The sequence below is a fragment of the Ctenopharyngodon idella genome, chromosome 18 (assembly GCF_019924925.1).
Source record: "Ctenopharyngodon idella isolate HZGC_01 chromosome 18, HZGC01, whole genome shotgun sequence".
NCBI classification, from domain to species: Eukaryota; Metazoa; Chordata; class Actinopteri; order Cypriniformes; family Xenocyprididae; genus Ctenopharyngodon; species Ctenopharyngodon idella.
Genome location: NC_067237.1, coordinates 7,807,651 through 7,827,095, shown reverse-complemented (window position 1 = coordinate 7,827,095; position 19,445 = coordinate 7,807,651). Strand labels below are relative to the sequence as shown.

General features: G+C 37.4%; 2 protein-coding genes across 3 annotated transcripts in view; one reads left to right on the top strand and one right to left on the bottom strand.

The window, feature by feature from the left end:
* The window catches only part of sema6dl (sema domain, transmembrane domain (TM), and cytoplasmic domain, (semaphorin) 6D, like), a 122,736-nt gene that overhangs the window by 33,718 nt on the left and 69,573 nt on the right, over positions 1-19,445 (top strand). For both annotated transcript variants that reach the window (XM_051870591.1, XM_051870592.1), the window contains exon 2: positions 9,966-10,057. The gene's annotated coding sequence lies outside the window, so the exon portion shown is untranslated. The remainder of the gene's footprint in view (positions 1-9,965; positions 10,058-19,445) is intronic.
* dmxl2 (Dmx-like 2) overlaps positions 1-19,445 on the bottom strand; it is a 478,360-nt gene that overhangs the window by 401,845 nt on the left and 57,070 nt on the right. The window lies entirely within an intron of this gene.

Here is a 19,445-nt window from a genome sequence, read left to right as displayed (position 1 = left end):
AATGACATCTGAGGAAACAAAATGTCAACTCTACCATTAGCTTTGCAGGTTCATTTGTACAACTTCGAGTAGTGTTCCATTGCAGTTTTTCAGGTATAAATTTGAATATTCCAACATTCTGAGTAATACATTTCACTTATAATAGCTGCTATGGACCTGCTTGTGTGAGTTTGTAATGGGACTAAGTTCTGCTCTTTCAGTGAGCAGTGAGAGAACAGCAAGGGACAGGCCTGAATAATCACTTTCTTGGCACATAGTACCTCAGTGCAGTTAAATTACCAATTACAGTCAACAACTTCTATCCATTCCCCAAGAGCTCACAGCACCTTATAACAGCCTGGCTTTTAATAATGCATACATTTAGCTGATGTTTGGGAATTTTGTGTGGCGCTATAAAAAGATTAAGACTTACACAGAATAAATATTTTCATATATCCTCTTTTCACTGAAGACTTGTTGGCATATGTGTCTGTATCTATTTGCGGAAATTCAATTTAAAGATGATGTGTATAATTTTAAAATGTAACGTTTCATTTTTCCAGTTTCTCATTCTTGAGTGTCAATTTCTGCCTCAACCAATGGCATTATTTTGGGGCAGGGCTAGAAGTTTGTCTGGACAATGTGGGCAGGACAAAAGAAGTACAGCTTTAAAGAGTTAGTTCACCCAAAAATGAAAATTCTGTCATTAATTACTCACCATCATGTCATTCTACACCCGTAAGACCTTCGTTCATCTTCGAAACACAAATTAAGATATTTTTCATGAAAATCCGATGGCTCAGTGAGGCCTCAATTGCCAGCAAGATAATTAACGCCTTCAGATGCCCAGAAGGGTATTAAAAACATATTTAAAACAGTTCATGTGAGTACAGTGGTTCAACCTTTATAGTATAAAGCGTCGAGAATACTTTTTGTGCGCCAGAAAAACGACTTTTCAACAATATCTAGTGATGGCCGATTTCAAAACACTGCTTCGAAGCTTTACAAATCTTTTGTTTCGAATCAGTGGTTTGGAGTGCCAAAGTCACGTGATTTCAGTAAATGAGGCTTCGTTACGTCATAAGTGTTTCGCAATTTCAATAGTTTACGTGCCTTTGGTAGTTTGATAAGCAATCCGAACCACTGAACCATCCGAAACAAATGATTCGTAAAGCTTCGAAGCAGTGTTTTGAAATCGGCCATCACTTGATATTGTTGAAAAGTCGTTATTTTGTTTTTTTGGCACACAAAAAGTATTCTCGTAGCTTTATAATATTAAGGTTGAACCACTGTAGTCACATGAACTGTTTTAAATATGTTTTTAGTACCTTTCTGGGCATCTGAAAGTGTTAATTATCTTGCTGGCAATAGAGGCCTCACTGAGCCATCGGATTTCATCAAAAATATCTTAATTTGTGTTACGAAGATAAACGAAGGTCTTACGGGTGTGGAACGACATGAGAGTGAGTAATTCATGACAGAATTTTAATTTTTGAGTGAACTAACCCTTTAATAGTAACTAGCTTTTCTATTATGACAGTCTAAAACATGCTTAAGTCAAAAAAGGTAAACTTATATATTCATGCTGCACAAAAGCAGTAAAATCTAAAAAAATTTAAAAGAGTTCAACTGCTTCTCATTGGGGTGCTGATCACCCTGGCAGGGTTTATTTTGCAATAATGACCGGCTGACTGGGACAAAAGTCAATTATACAGTTAAGCGCTCTTTATACAAAATATTTGAGTGCACTCTGCCATGATTGACCAATCAGAATCAAGTATTCCAGAGAGTGGTGCACTAAACAGAGTCACAGTAGTGAATTGTATGTGTTTGAGGGTTGAGTTCGTGTTAGTTGTTGTTTGTTACGTGTGTTGAGTGTGTGGGGAGCGCTGGTTAATGAGGCCGTACGGTGGATAATGGAGTCGGCCTGCTGTTGTTCTGCAGTTGTAAGAGTTCAGTCCGACCCTGTCCCGCCTTACATCTCCTCTCCTTTCATCAACAGGAATGCCTGCGTTTGCTAAACGAGAGTCTGATTAGTTCCTACAGACTGAGAGCGTTTCTTCATCACTGTTCTCCTCCCTCTCTGAGCCTCTCCATTCTGTCTGTCACCGCTTTTGTTCGCTTGTGGGAAACAGAGTTCTCTAAGCCTTTATTCAGAACAGTGCTGGAACCCAATCAAACAGAGAAAGAGAGAGAGAAGAGAGAGAAAGAGAGAGAATCGCTGGTCTGATGACTGGCATGTGAAACAGTAAAGTGCAAAGTCTCCAGGCACATTAGAACTAAGAGGAAAAACCAATCACTTCTTTAATATATATATATATTTTTTTCTCTTACATCTAATCTAAAAAAATTAAGAGTTTTGCTTAAGTTTCCTGCTGTCTGTTTTCCTGAGAAATCATACTGGAGATTCAGGAGAGATTGTAACAATGTTAATTTCCATCTACCTGGCCTCCAAGATCAAAACTCTGCTATCCACATTCATTTTATAACTTTGTACTCTTACAGTACCTAGACAATCATTTGCTTCTATTTATTTTCTAATTCATACAAAGTAATTTTAGGAGGAATATTTGAGAAAAAGTTGATACTGGATTGAAGCAATCCTGAGAAAATGTATGATTCGAAGTGTGCTAAGCTATGAAACAGCAGCCTATCAAAAAATTCAACAAAGCCATTCCACTTTGTGTGTATTATACTATTATATCATTATATTAGGCTAATGTAACATTTTACAATCTTTAAATCCAATTAGATTACTAATTACTAAATTACTAATTAGAATATTGCCCATTTTTAGAACTTTCATTGTAAGGCAAGCAATGAAAGCTTTCCATTGATGCATGGTTTGTTAGGACAGGACAATATTTGGCCGAGATACATCTGGAATCTGAGGGTGCAAAAAAATCGAAATATTGAGAAAATCACCTTTAAAGTTGTCCAAATGAAGTCCTTAACAATGGATATCCACTCACAAAAATACATTTTTTGATATATTTAGAGTTGGAAATTTACAAAATATCTCAATGGAACATGGTCTTTACTTAATATCCTAATGATTTTTGGCATAAAAGAAAAATCGATAATTTTGACCCAAACAATGTATTGTTGGCTATTGCTACAAATTTACCCGTGCGACTTATGACTAGTTTTGTGGTCTAGGGTCACATATTTAATTGCTTGCCTTGATGCATCATTTAACTGTTAAATTGTTCAGGCAGTGTTAGACAGAATGACAAACAAAAAGTACCATGGTATTACTATGATTCTTGGACATGTAACATGGTAATACCATGTTATTCTTTGAAGTACCTTGGATTACCATGTAAAAACCATTGTGCATGAATATGCCCAATGTTGTTGTGGAGCTGGAAATATTCTTCAATATTCTTGTGAAACAGAAAAAAGAAATATACTAAGGAAAATGCATTCCCCCTTATGTAAGTGCAAAAAAGTAAAAAAATAAAAAAATAAAAAAAAGTTGTGTAACGAATAAAATGACTTTTGTGTAATATGCCTATGACATGAATACATGATCTCTCAACACTCACACTCTCATTATTTTTTCCTTTACATTCAAAATATCATTCCCACAGTTCAGAAATAATGCCAGGGTCCAGTAGAGGGTCACAGCTGTGTCCTTTCATCAGATTACCCCTCTGATGGGAGCCAAACTACTCAACGATCAACAGCTCAGAGGGTGTGTGCTGTGTTTGGTTAAACTCTGCCTCATCTTTCATAAACCATGCTTTTATAAAGTTCATCTTGAGCCTGTATGTGAATGTGAAGAGCGTGGAGTCCAGCGTCCAGCACACAACAGAGCTCTTAGGGCTGTTTGCGGCTGGTACTCGCTTTAGCTGGCACAGGGGGTGAAACAGCCTGGCACGGCTGCCCTCTTCTTTCTCTTGCAGGCCATACCCGGCAGGACGCCAGCCTGTGCTAGTGAGGCCACTTGTCTTTTAACAGAAAAGAAGGTTCTCTATCTTCTCCATCATCTGGCAGGGTCAGGCCTCATAGATAGAACAATGGCCGCATACATCCAACCGCAGAAAGCAAACATAGACCGTGCCGGGCAGCGGACACACTTACAAACCATCCCTCATCCAGCTCTTTGTGTGTGCGAGTCCAGCCCGGTGCGGTTGTTGGGATGCCAAAAGGTTTGGATTTTCCCAGGATTGCTGTGCGGTTCGGTGTGAGAGTTTGTGGGCAGGAAGGAATCTGCCCTTTTTCAGTGGCACTCAAAGGAAAACTGTGAAATCGGCTCTGAACTGCAGCGGAGGACAAACAGAAGAGCAGAGGAGACAAACCCAACCCGACTTGACCCAACTTACTGGAGGCTTTTCAGAGCTCTTTGCAGTAGAGAATGACATCACTGTCCCAAACAGCCAACACAAAGACTCAGAAAAAAATGCTCACAACATCCCGACCTGAATGTACACGCTGAATTTAGACCAGGCCTCCATAATCCCCTGGTTTCCTCTAGTCCTTATCCTGCTCCAAATAAGTTTCAAAGTTATTTTGCACATCCTCATGATTAGCCTGAAGAACTCCTCTGAAGAACCTCTTTCGGTTGCCATGCAACAGCATTTACAGTAGGTGTCATTAGCAAAGATAAATGTGGGTTTTCCACCGGTGGCATATTTATGCACAATGGTTTTTACATGGTAATCCAAGGTACTTCAAAGAATAACATGCTACTACCATGGTACATGTCCAAACACCATAGTAATACCATGGTACTTTTTGTTTGTCATTCTGTCTAACACTGCCTGAACAATTTAACAGTTACAACAACTTGTCACTGGGGCAGTACCCTTAAAGAGACAATTTGTACCATTTACCCTTAATTGCAACATGTCCTCCAACCAATACGCCCATATAGGTCATTTGTCACTTCCCTGGAATACGACCCATAGGAGCGTTTACTAAAGTTGCGCCCCTCTCGACAACAGGACACTTTCATTTCAATGCATTGTCTCCTTTTATCTGTGTCATTATTTCGGGTTTCGCGTAGCTCAATTGGTAGAGCAGTGCAATAAACGACAATATGCAATCATGTGATCGTGGGTTCGATCCCAGGGAACGCATGTGCTCATAAAGTGCATATGCACTATAAGTCACTAAGGGTAGGTGTAGTTGTTATTATTAAAAAAAATGAGTTTTGCTAAATGAAAATAGGACAAATGGCGGGTAAGGAACCGTGTAAAAAGTCCACACATCGCATTTAAATGAACACGCATTTTGATTGGTAACAACGGTCATACGTCATTTCATGACGACAGACGTAACACGACACTGTCATTATTTTTACGCCAGCTAGAGTAAATATAGGTCGTAATAAGGTGCTTGAAAAAACGACCTATAGGGTCGTTTTTGGAGGAGGACAGTCTCCTTAATTGGTTCATAGTAGTACCTAAACATTGTCTTATTAGGGAGACACCAACCTCCTTGGCTCTACCATTGGAGAAAGTGTAACAGTCATCTTGGATCACATGTGCCTTGATAACCAATCACATTACAGCCTTGACATCATTGAATTCCCATCGGAGTTGTGCAACAGTCAGTCACTGTTTGTGGATACCATCGAAATGAATGAGAAGTGGCGTAACCAGAATCCTGCCGCAAAATTTGACTTCTCTTAAAAAACAGCTATTTTTTGTTGTAAACTCTAAAAATGGATAAATTCAAAACAAATGGAAAACATGTTAATGATTATCCGATAGCATGTCAGTTCATTAAATGATAGCCTGTTCCATCACACAAGCCGTTTATTCAGCATAGTTAAAGGGTTAGTTCACCCAAAAATGAAATGTCTGTCATTTATTACTCACCCTCATGTTGTTCCACATCCGTAAGACCTTTGTTAATCTTCGGAACACAAATTAAGATATTTCTGATGAAATCTGAGAGGTTTCTTATCCCCCATAGTAAGCAGCATTACCACATTCGAGGTCCAGAAAATTAATAAAGACATCATTAAAACAGTCAACATGACTACAGTGGTTCAACCTTAAAGGTAACCTATTATGCCCATTTTTACAAGATGTCTCAGGTGTCCCCAGAATGTGTCTGTGAAGTTTCATCTTAAAATACCTAACAGATCATTTATAAATCTATGTTGTAAATACCCATTTCTGACTACAGTCAAGAACAGGCTGTTTTCATGTATGTGCCTTTAAATGCAAATGAGCTGCTGTGCCCCGCCCCCTCTCTACAATCACAGTTCCTGCCTCAATCGGATTCTCTGCCAAATACAAACAAGACATCTGCTTGGTTTTGATTATCATCTATATTGTGAACACTCTCACGGATAGCATAGATTTTCTTTCATTGTTAAAGTTTATTTCCACGCATTTTAAATCTATATCAGTTTAAACTTCTAATGTATCGTCATAACATAATGATACATTTTCAAATCATTACATAATGATTAATTAAAGCAGACAGCTGGAAGTTGAAGTACATGGCTTCAACCCATTGTGGTAATTAACACATTAATTTACACTTTTAGTTTATAAAATATGTTATTAAGGAATTAATACATTATGACACATTTAATTAATAACAATTCATATATTACTTAATCTATTAATCATATAGACTTTTTGTTATTTGCTGATGCAGTAATCATTAATTAATAGTTTAGTTCTTCATGAGTCATATATTAACACATGATTGTCTGTGCATTAGTTAAGCATGAATTAATGCATATTAGTGCACCCGTATTGTAAAGTGTTACCAGATCGTTTTCTGAACGCACTTATCTGAAGCACACACACACAGCTGGCTGTCAGACGTCAAGTCTCGTGAGTAACCTCTCTTTCACATTTTTTGTTTTGTTTAAACTGTCAAATAGACAAAAGGTTCTGTCAAAAACACACACAGTTCACATAAACACAGTCAGTTATGTCTGTGAATGTAAATAGCAGGCAACATTACAGAAATCTTATGTGTATATTAGATCTGTGGCGCATTCCCTTCAAAAATAAAACTAATCCACTGCGTTCAGCAGCTCAGATGTCAGTAAATGAAGACTGTTATGTTCACTTTTACATCCAACAACAAAACATCTTAATTACTTACCAGACATTGTTGTCGCTACAGCTGCTAGAGCGCAGAGAAAATGGCGAACAGTGGCTCGCTGAGGGCGGAAACTATGGTAATACAGGACTGTCAGTCAGCAACCGTGGGCGGGGCATGAGGAATGTGATGTCACATTCCTCAGAGAATCAAAATGGCTTGTTTAATGAGACTGCTTTGGTTTAATGGGGATTTAAGAAAAAAAAGGAGTGGGTGGATTTTTATCATTGTAGGGTGGTTGTGTTCACACACTGCCAACACACATTTGTACATAGACTGTGCAGAATTCCGTGTTCTACGCCAGACCACCGAACTCAGTGTTGGTCGACGCTGTTCACGTGAGCAGCAAATGCGTGTGATGCTGATGCAGGAGCAGGCCAATAATAAGCCGGCTTTCTGACCTAAGACCTAATCCTGGCTTAGGCTAAGCCCTGTCTGTGAAATCGGGCCTTAATGTGGTAATTACACTGCTTTTTATGGGGGATCCTCTCTGATTTCATCAAAAATATCTTAATTTGTGTTCTGAAGAAGAACAAAGGTCTTACGGATGTGGAACGACATGAGGTTGAATAATTAATGACAGAAATTTCAGTTTTGGGTGAACTAACCCTTTAAGCCTCTCCTCCATTGAAATGTGTGACATGTATGCTCTCTTTCATGTCCATTTTCACAACCCAGCGCTGTCGATTACTGATTATGAACAATTATCAACACAGCTTGCTTACTCAACGGTCTCAACTCAAGTGTTTGGGTTGAAAAAATAACCCAACTTTTTTTTTAGTGTACTCTTAAGGTACTAATATGCATCTTTTAGGGATTCTGCCCGAATGACAAGCTGTTATATCTCTTGAAGTACAATTTTTGCATGTTTTTTTTTTTTTTTTTTTCTCACAGTGAAGGGTGTTGTGGGTGGCCACCAGAGTGTTGCTATATGGATGTTATGGTGTTCTGTGTTTTTTAGCACATTGCTATGTGGTTACTAGGGTGTTCTGGGTGGTTGATATGTTGTCCTGGGTGGTTATTAGGTGCTTACTGGCCAAAGTCAAAGGTTTCCACCCCTTAGTCAATATGATATTCTGGTGTGACTTTGGTTCTTCCTTCAATGTAAGTCTATGGGACTTTCCATCTATTTTATGGTCAATCACACGAAAAATTGCAAGTAATAGCATCTCTCCTCAACGAGCAGCAAGATTTCAGGTATCATTCATTTCTGTAGCACAAATGGTGCAAAACCAGTTATGTATCAAAAGTTTCTTACAATTGAAGTTTGTTCAAATCCATAATCCTCACAACAGTAAAAGTGAGACTTGCTAGCAAGCACCACTACAAAATGTGGAAAGGATAGAATATTAAGTTACAGGCTGTCAGACTGAACAATAAGTTTGATGTGATGTAGCCGAGGGTCAAAGATGACACATACAGAAATATAAAAGCAGCAAACAGCAGCAGTTCAGTAATGGATCCCAAAAGGCTTCAGGCAAACAGATTATCTAGCCAACAGTTTCCTTAAAAGAGCCCCTACTCAACACTCTACTGAAGTAAACTAAACTGATGCTTTCTCAATGTGCTTCACCACACATACACACACATTCTAATGTCATACACATGGAGCAGTAATCAATCCTGCTGCCAGTGTGAGAGCAGACGTCTTTCTCAGATCAGCTCTTCTGCTACGCTGCTAACTCTAAATTATGGCTTTGACTTCACAGCCCAGCACGAAGCCTTCCCTCTAAAACTCACTCTCATGCTGTCTGATGAGATAAACACCACAATAACAACCGCGATCAATGCAAACCAGCCTTTGTGCTTTATTTCAAGGCAACATGAAATCAAAATGGACCCTTTTTACTTTCTTAATAAACATTTCTTGTGTATCTGTTCATGGTTCATCTGTGGACATTATGCCAAAAAAAAAAAAAAAAGTTAGCATTCTTACACTGCTTCTGAAAAGACATTTCTTTTCGGCTGACATCACAAATTTCTCATATTTTTTATAACCCCTACCCTACAACCACATTTGGGAAATATAAAGTTGTAATTTTGAGATTGTGGCACCACCATTACCATTTTTAAACTATGAGACAGAAAAAAATAATAATAATTGAGATTATGGAAGCAATTTTTTTTTGTCTTTTAAAGGCTTTTATTTTGAAAGTTTTATTTTGTGATGTGTGCAAACCCGTATCTGATCATTATGTTCTTTTTCTGTTCTTTTGACAGAGAGAGAGAGGGAGAGAGAGTTATGAGACTAAGCTGTTCATATTTAGCAACACATGGTCAAAACATATTTTTAGTGTGAATGTGGGTTGCGTTCAAGGTTCAGAGAATGTTAGCTACATTTCTGAATGCCAGTGTGTATGTTTGTGTGATACAGTTTAAACTCATCAATCCACTCTTTTCCTTCCTCTGAAATGTCTTTGAACTGATCAGAGGAACGGAACACTTAAAGTTAGTTCATCTCGTGTTTTTTCTCTCTGCGGGTCTTATCTGCGGGGCTGTACTTGAGCTGAAGGCATTAAGAAGCTTTACGCTCCACACAGTCTGACCGCAAAAGGTCAGTTTTGCAAATTGGGTTCATTAATCTTTAATAGTACAGCAACTCTACAGAACCTCTTCATCCATGCCTGCAGATTAAAATGAATCACATGCTCAGAAAGATTAGTCTGTTGGGAATTTTCTTGGATAGGATGAAAACTGTCCAGAGTCTGGAACCTTTGGGCTTACTTGAGAAAAAAAAAGGGGGAAAAATAAAACCTGACTGACACACTTTTCTGTTAGAGCTACAGGCTGGGATAGAGGATGCTGACATTTCACTGCTGTGAAATTACAATTATTACCTCAGTATCTACTGTAGTTATAGCCCCGTTTTTCTTCAGATGGACTGTTTGACAGCTCTTGTCTCTTTTCAGGACAGGACTGTGAAAAACTGACACTCAACAGCCATGTCCTCCTTCATGCCCCACTGAATGAGATGAAATCGCATCTGTTGCTGTTTCTAAAGGTAAGACAGCAGAAAAAATCTCTCAAACGTGGATAGAAGGCACAATAATGAAACATTCTCAAGAATAAATACACCCAGAGGAAAATGTTATTGCTCAGACGTTGGTCTGTCATAGCCCATGAGACTAAATTGAGTTCTCATTTATGTCAGTGAGGTATTAAATGAGACTTTGTCTCAGAATTTTCACCCTACAGTTCCTTAGGAGAAATAAAAACAGATGCAAACGAGACAAATTGTTGGCATAAAGTTACACTGTGACCATGACAAGTGGCAAAACATTTTGATGGTCTCTTGTAGCGCTGCACGATTAATCGTAAAAAGATCGCGATCTTGATTCAAGCACCCACTCGAACCTACTTTATTAATGACAACGATTCTCCCGCGTCTACTAAACCTTTGACAAAATCTTACCGGAACATTCAAATCTGTGTTCGTGCTGCCAGAGAGAGATCCGTTTTGAATCACACATTAGTTATTTCTGTGTTACAAATATTCGCATTATCACACAAGTATTGAGATATAAGTTTTAAGTTAGTATGTAAACACCAATGTATACGATAGCGATCAAAATAGAGCAAACTACCTTTTGAAACGAACTTGGCGCGTCAAATAACGGTTGTATCAATTACATCTAATTCCACTAGGTGGCGACAACTGACTGTTAAAAAAAAATATATATATTTGTCATTGAATCGTTCATTCAAAAGATTCGTTCAAAAACACTGATTCATCCAGCAATGAAACAAGTGTTTATTAATGAGTCATTGAATTCATTCAAAACCATTTTTTAAATAATTAATTCAAACATTTTCCAGCAATTACAGTCAGCAATTTATATTTTGTCAGAACCTAGATAGTAAATTACATGTTATTTTGTTTGGTTGTATATTCAGAATCGTGGGAGAATCGTGATCTCTATTTGAAACCAAAAAATCGTGATTCTCATTTTATCCAGAATCGTGCAGCTCTAGTCTCTTGCTTTCGCTCTCCTGTAATGTCTTTTTGCTTTCATGTGTAGAGCTGCAAAGTTTGATTCAGTTTTTTCAATTTCAGATCAAAAGAAAAGTTTCATTGATTTGTTTCCCTGTGAAGATGTCTGCATGTTTTTTGTAGCAACATATTTAGGATAATACTACTACTGTTCATTGCCATATCTGACATAGTTTTTTGACTTAGTGATTTTTCTATAATTTTATTAGTTATATTTAGTGTACATATATATTTTCATATTTGTCAGCACTGTTGCCTTGTTTTGTTTTTTTTTTTTTTTTTTTTGTTTTTTTTTTTTCTCAATACTGCTCTGACTGCAAAAAAATAATATTATCTAATTGCAATTTAAAAAATATAGTGTTCCCTTAAATTGTTTCATTGTAGTTAGTTACTTTAGTTTGTATCTTCAAGCGTAGAGCTTCTTCAAAATGCTAGTTGAACGATTTTACATTGTAGGTTTGTAACTTGGCAAGCTGCTAATTCAAAGTTGTGTCACCAGTACTGGTGATGAGCTAAATCATACTGATGCTCAGACCATGATCTCTGGGTCAGAGCCTCATGACATGGATTCATCCTGCAATTTTCGGTATTTTTAATGAGGAGCAGTTCTACACCAGATGGGTCACCTGTTTTTTCAACCATAATGATAGACTTATTAAAGATTTATGATTCATCAAAAACTCATCAACCCCCCTGTGTCTCTGTCTGTCTATCTCCCTTCCAGAAAACCAATAAGTTGTCCAGTGAATGGTCAATCAAGCACCTAGTCAAGAATTACACTGCAAAAAATGCTTTCAATTTATTTATTTAAAACCAAAAAACAAGATTATTTTGCTTACCCCACTGGCAGATTATTTTGCTTGTTTTAAGCGAAAACTTAATTTTGACTTATTTTTTTCTGAAAACAAGACAATAATTTTCACTTTGCTTTTTGATTTAAGAATTTTGAGATATTTGGACTGGAAACAAGTCAAAAACTCTAAGTAAGGAAAAGCATTTTTTGCAGTGCAGTATACATAAAAGTAAAAGTCCCATACTGAAACACTAAAATGTGCTTCTGCAGAGAAAGAAGCTAAAGTCTTTGCTTACATCTATATTGTACAGTCTGGCATAAAAAATATCTATTGGTCTTTACTCAAGATCTCACTGAGGTCACACTGTAGAATCTGACAAAAACAAAATTGCATATTGTGCACCTGGGTTTAGGTTGCTCATATTTGGTTCTATTGTTTGGTCCCTCACCATGCACCCCGAGGTCTTTGTTTTTTACATTTCTCTGGAGACAAGCAATACATTGAATATTGGGAATGGTTCCAGAATCCATATGAACCATATACCAGCAGACTGTTGTGGTTCTTTGGTGCGTACCTGAGATTAGACCCAACAAACAAGCCAAACGAATGTCAAAAAAACCTTTGACATGTTGAAACGAGTTGTTTTAGAAATCCAAAAACAGATTCAGGGGCCGTCTACATGACACCATTTTCAACTAAAAACGGAAAACGTTTTATGCGTTTTGGCTGTTCATTTTCATGACAACCGCGTTACCAGGGCCACAAACTTTTGAAAAACTTCTTGAGAACTTTCTGAGAACGGTACCATTATTGTTTCTGTGTAAACTACAAAAATGTGAATTTGTGAAAACAGTGACGTCATGTGCATGTGTATTAAGTGTTCAGTAGGTGTGTAGCGAATCGTTACAAAGTGATATTGCCAACTACTGACTTGCCATTCATGATACAGTGTTTTTTGACATTTTAGTGGATCCATGTGTACGGGGATCATTTTGACAACGTTGTCGACTGTACACAGTCAGTACATCGTTGTTGAGTGAACTTACCCTCAAATAGTAGTACAGCAGTGAGAGCGCCCTCGTATAGTCCTGGAGACAAAGTCCACTGTGTGCAAACCCTGATCAGAACTGTCAAATGCAGAACAGCGACAAGCAGTCAGACAGCTGCAGCTTTATATTTAATGACACATCTGCTCCAGAACGCCAGTTGCAATCACAGACACATTTGAGACACTTCACAGGATGTTGATACTCATCAAGAATGAGCAATTATGGAAAACATTTATTGGCTATCGGCAAACCTCTTGAACAGCCTATGTAATCTGCTGAGTTTGAAAGTGAGAGTCTGGATTGACGCTTGGATGGGTTTTATATGCAGTCGGCCCTGCTGAATACAGCTGTCCACTTCCCACCCACCAGCTCAAATTTGAGATTTTATATTCCATTTCTAGCAGCATTAATGATGCCATCATTACAGCCAGTAACAGTGAAGCATTAATGGCGAATTATCGGTTCTCTGAGCAGAACCAAATAGAGTTAGCACAAACCTGCCATAAACCTACTCGGCAGTGAAACCGGACAGCGCTTGAAGGTCCTGAAGTTCACTGAAGCAGTGCAGATGGTGACCAGAGCAGCTAATTTTAACCTTTACTGCCTCTGTAGTCACAAAGGACCCTCTTTTGGCTCAAAGTCTCAGAAGATGACATTTTGTGAGCTGTAAATTTGTCTGATATGCTGCCTTCAAGCCCCCAGACATTTTTACTGAAGTGATTTTTGTTCGATATAATAATAATAATAATAATAATAATGATAATAATAATTATAATAATAATGGATGTGGATATTCATTTATTAAACTTATTTATTCAGATCTTTTAATCTATTAAAATATACATTGAAATGCAATTCATGCATACAGTGGCTTGTATAACAAGTATGTTTCACTTTCTGAATTAAAATTCATTTTGATATTTTTATTTTTTTATTTTTGCAGGGGCATAATCAATTTTGGGCAAAAAAAAATTAGGGTGATTAACTAAATATTGAAGTTCTTGGAATTAAACCTTGAGTAATTTGGCATAATCTTGGTATTCCATGGTGGCTGTGGCCTCTTTCATTAGGATAATGCACCCAGCCACAAAGCCAAAATGGTTCAGGAATGGTTTGAGGAGCAAAACAACGAGTTTTAGGTGTTGACTTGACCTGAAATTCCCCAGATTTCAATCCAATCGAGCATCTGTGGGATGTGCTGAACAAACAATCCATGGAGGCCCCATCTCGCAACTTACAGGACTTAAAGGATCTGCTGCAAACATCTTGGTGCCAGATACCACAGCACACCTTCAGGGGTCTAGTGGAGTCCATGCCTTGATGGGTCAGGGCTGTTTTGGCAGCAAAAGGGGGACCAACACAATATTAGGTCATAATGTTATGCCTGATCTGTGTATTTTAAAACACAACCTCTTTCTTTCTTAACCAGTTAAACAAATATATATATTTCTGGCAATCTTTATCACTGTTCTTCATCAATAGTTCACAAACCATGTCAAAAGTTGTAAATATTCCCAATTACACTTATTAAAAGCTTCCACCGCCATTCTTTAGTTGACATGCAACCAACTTAAAAAGCCGGGGCTCAGTGTTTTTTCAAACTGGAAATTATGACTCTGTAGTGTCCATGTGCACTCATCTCGCAGATATGATCATTCCAATATGACTTGAAGGCAGCAATACTTCCATCAGTTCTGCAAGGTCTAATAAAAAATGATAGTCCAGAGCAGATTACAGGGTTTAAAACTGAACAGTGGTTATGAACTGCTACGATACTTGGTTTCTAAGCGGTTTGCTTTAGCTTGATGTTTGGATGGGTCTTAACGGGTGGGTGGCTTTCCCTCTTGGCACATTCTCCATTTGGTTGAGTACCATGCAGAGTTCTTAGTGCATGAGTAGGAAGCCATATGCCGTAAGGGTCACCAGGGTCAAAACTGCTATTTGGTGTGGTGAACCTCAAAGAAGAACTCTCAGTTGGGCTCATATAGCTGATCAATTCAAGGAACTGTGGGTTAAAAGATTTGTTGAAGAATCTGACAGTAGCAAGCCATTCTGACCATGTTTATGTTTTTTGTCCTTTTTGGAGCTTGACAGTCCTTTTGTATTGTGAGTAGCATGAATAAACTATGACAGAATCCATAAACAACTTCCTAACTGCCTACATTTTATGGTTTTAATAAACAATAGTGTGGCAAATATCTGATTGGTGGAAACGGTGGAGGAGATAAAGCTTTGTTTTACAGAGATTCCATATCCAGAGACACTCAGAGATTAGAATCAACTCCACCTCAGACACAGATTTACAGTTCTGCTCTTTGGGAAGCGTCCAAACCAGACAGCCATATTAAACTTGAAGACAAAAGGACAATAACCTTACAAATCCAATTTATGTTTAAACAAAAACAGTAAACCAAGAAGAGATATTATCATTTACCTTTATTTCGTACTCTGTACTCAATTAAACTCGATATACTGAGTCCAAGGTTCTCTAGGAGACATTTGTAAACTTTTATGACCCTATATTCCGCCCCACTGTCTAAGGCCTTTAGTGAACTCACATAATGCCACTTACCCATTAAAATTAATTTAGTTTAGCGTGACCGCAACCCCACAGAGAGCCCTGTGGGTGTGTGAACAGTGAGTGTGTTGGGGTGAGCAGGGTCAGGGGAAATTTCCTGGCTGTGACTGCAGACGGGCCCTCGCTGCTGTTCCTAGCACTAAACAACCCTCAGAATGATGTTTAGGGTTAGTCACTGGCGTCGTTTCAGCAGCAGGAGATCTCTTAGGACCCTCTGAGGAGGGTAGTTATATAATATATATAACTAAACACAGGTATGACCGCTTCAACCAACAGTTCTGTGTATCACTACACAACACCCTTAGCAACCACTATTAGCAATGTAAACTGTTTGTTCTCAATTGATATTGTTTATTGAAGATTACTGTATTATGTAGAAGAGTATTGTGAGAAAGAGATTGAGTGAGCGAGTTTATTACCTGCATTCAGATTTAGCATTTTCCTTCAGGTCAGTCCTATGTTCATAATAAAAAATGTGTATAAATGTCTGATGTATTATCTTGTCCTTTTAACAGTTAAGGGGTTTTCCCATGACTTACAGCGCTTGTTAAAGCATTTGTCAGTTGCGTCTTGTTGTGTGTTCACAACTTTTCAATGTAAAAGTCTTTGCTACTGACTGACTCACTCATAAAGACAATCTTTGCCGCCATCTAATGCCGTTATAATGTAACTTCTGTTGCTGTTCACGGTCAGGGACTTTTTTTTCCGGTGGAAGGAAGGCTTTTAGTTAAAGTTTACTTCATGAAAGTTGGATTAATACATATTTTTGGCTTTAATATTTGTATTTTGTGGTAACCATTTTATAAAAGCAATAAGGTACTTGAGGCTAGTGCTGTATCGTGAATAAGTCACGGCTGAAGGGGTTGCAGGCCCAAACAACTCCCTTCAGCCCTGATTTATTCACGATACAACACAGCCTCTTGTGCCCTTATTGCTTATATATATAGTCATTGAGATCTTTACACTTTGGATAAATCATGTGTTTTTGTGGGAATAACATCTCACCTTCCAACAGCCATATGCTATGTGCCATGTGAAGTTAATTCAATGATTGTGCTGAAAATGTGAACGGCAATAGAGTGTAAAATAGAATACAAAGTGACTTGATTTGTGAATTGATGGGGGGAGCTTGGCTCATGAATATTAATTATATGAGGTGACATTCACCCAGTAATCCTAACTGATTTGCTCAAAGACAGATATGGGGAACAAGGCGTTAGCCATGGTAGGATTACCGCATGTCTGTTTGTTCAGTCCTTCATTTATGCAACTGCTCGGTTTAAAAGTCCTTTTTTTTTTTATACAATAATTAACATGTGGAGAGACAAACTTGGAAATTTCTGAAAGTGTGACATAAAGATGACCTCTAAGTTAACAGGCCTGCGTTAAGGGCTCCAAATTTAATTTCTAGGGTTCTTTAAAATAAAAACAAATTTGAAAGTGCAAAACCTTACAGCGTTCAACAATAATGATATTTTCTTCTGACCTATTTGGGACCAACAGTGCAGATTTCTACTTGCCCTGCCAACATTTTTATTAGCTCCAACAAAAATATTATAATTTTAGTAATAATAAGATGAAAAATATTGTTATATACAACAAATTTAGGCTGAATTCAGGGTGATTGGGACACTTTTTGCCATTAAGATGAATTGGAAAAAGTGTCCCAATCAACCTGAATTCACCCCTATATTTTTCATTAAACATACAAAAAAGCTATAATTTAACTCCTTGACATATATGGAAAACAATGGGTTATGATCATAGTAAAAAAGATAGACAATGTGTTTCCACTTCCTTCCACTGTAAAAAAAAAGAAGCCAAAATTTCCCAGAAAAGGCAGCTGACATCTTGCACCGATGACGTCATTTGGAGCCCGAATCTGTGCAATAGTGTTCGTGAAGTGTAGCTTTGGTATCAGGTTCCCCACCCATACTTGCGCAGACTCATTTACGAGCACAGCTGTCAAACATGACATTACAACCCATTTTTATAGCATCAAATAACTAACTGAAACCAAACTTATTAGAAAAACGAACACTTGAACATCAGCGTGATGAGAACTTATTATAATTGGATTTTTTTTTTTTAGTTTGGCTCACATCCCATTCAATTACATGGAGAGGGTGGGGTGACCTTATGACCTATACTGCTGCCAGCCACCAGGGGGCAAATGAAATTGAAATGTTTTAACTTCACTTTTAAGGATGTGAGGCAGACTTGCTTACGATGCAAAACATTGATTTGTTTATCATTTTCAATTCAATGTAGCTTAGAGACATATTTAAATCAGCGGATTTTGTTACCACAATGTTCAACATTACAGATGTCAAATTGTTAAGTTGGCAAGACTTAAAATATTTGTACATGATCAACAGCTTTAAGATCTACAGTTCCATCAACGGGCCTGAAACTCTCTCACACTGGCCTAATGACTCTAATGTGTTGTAGTTATGATGTTTTAAGTATTATTTTAACATTGCCTCCTGATGTAATGATGTCTTGGAAATGAACCGCTATAAAAGTGTAATAGATGGCTCAATGTGGTCAGGTTTGTTTCATAGGACAGAGAGCAGAGTCCACATCTGCTTTAATAAACCTCTCGATTGTGCCACCACAGTACTTTCCGCATACGTGCGTGTGGTATGTGCGTGCAGTGAATGAGTCATCTGCCGACGTGAATAATCTAAAGTGGTACCTTACTCTGCTGACGCCATGTGTGTTTGAGGTCGAGTGATGTCATACCTTCATTTGAATTATGAAATGAAGGGCATGACAAAGGACACAAGTAGACTGACACACCTTCTGTTGTTCGACATATGTTGAGATGTTTTTAAAGCAATTTAACATCCACGTGGAGGGGTGTGTCTATACTGATCAAACATGGATAAATGGATAGTGACACAAACACTGATCCTGTGCTTCTTTGATCAGATCACACTGACAGCACAGATAAATGAGATGAACTTCAGCCTTTGAACTGAACCTCACACGTACCCCACCACTAATCATTATACCACACACAAACACACACCACACACATACACAGCACTTAGCTTTTTTATTCTTTTAACGCTTCATACCCTACATTGTTCTATATCATTTTAGGGTGTTTTCACACTACATCTTTTGTGCAAAAACAAGTCATCCATCCATCCATCCATCCATCGTTAGTTCGTTCGGTCATTTGTTCGTTAGTACTATCATTCATTCGTTCTATCTATATTTCATTCGTTTGTTCTATCGTTCATTAATTCATTCTATCGTTCATTTGTTTGTTCATTAGTTCGTTTATTCATTTGTTCATTAGTTCGATCTAACGATCATTTGTTTGTTCAATCTGTCAATCGTTCGCTTCTTCGAACTATCGGTCATTTGTTCTTTCGTTGTCAAACATTCTATCTATCTATCGATCGATATATATCTATTGTTTATATATCTATCATTCTATCTATCATTCTATCATTAGTTTGTTCGTTCATTCATTCGTTCGTTCATTCTATCTATGTTATGATATGATAAAGTTTATTTTGAGCAAAAAAACAAAACAAACAAAATACATATATACATACATATTAACACATAAACTGTTCTATTTTTCTATGTATATCTCTATATATCTCTGTAAATAAATATCTATACATATACATCACACATATTAATTACACACACATATATACACACACACACACATATATATATATATATATATATATATATATATATACATACATACCTACATACACATACACACATATATACACATTACAATTATGATACACATATCTACACACAATATTTTCACAAAAAAAGGCTTGCTCAAAAGGGAGTGGAAAGAAGGTAGAACTTATTTTCTCCCACCCCCAATTCATTCTCAGATATTACACCATATAGTTGCTGCCATTATCTGTTACTTTACTAATAATTTATGTGATATTTTAATATTTATATACAAAATACCTAATTACATTAGGACT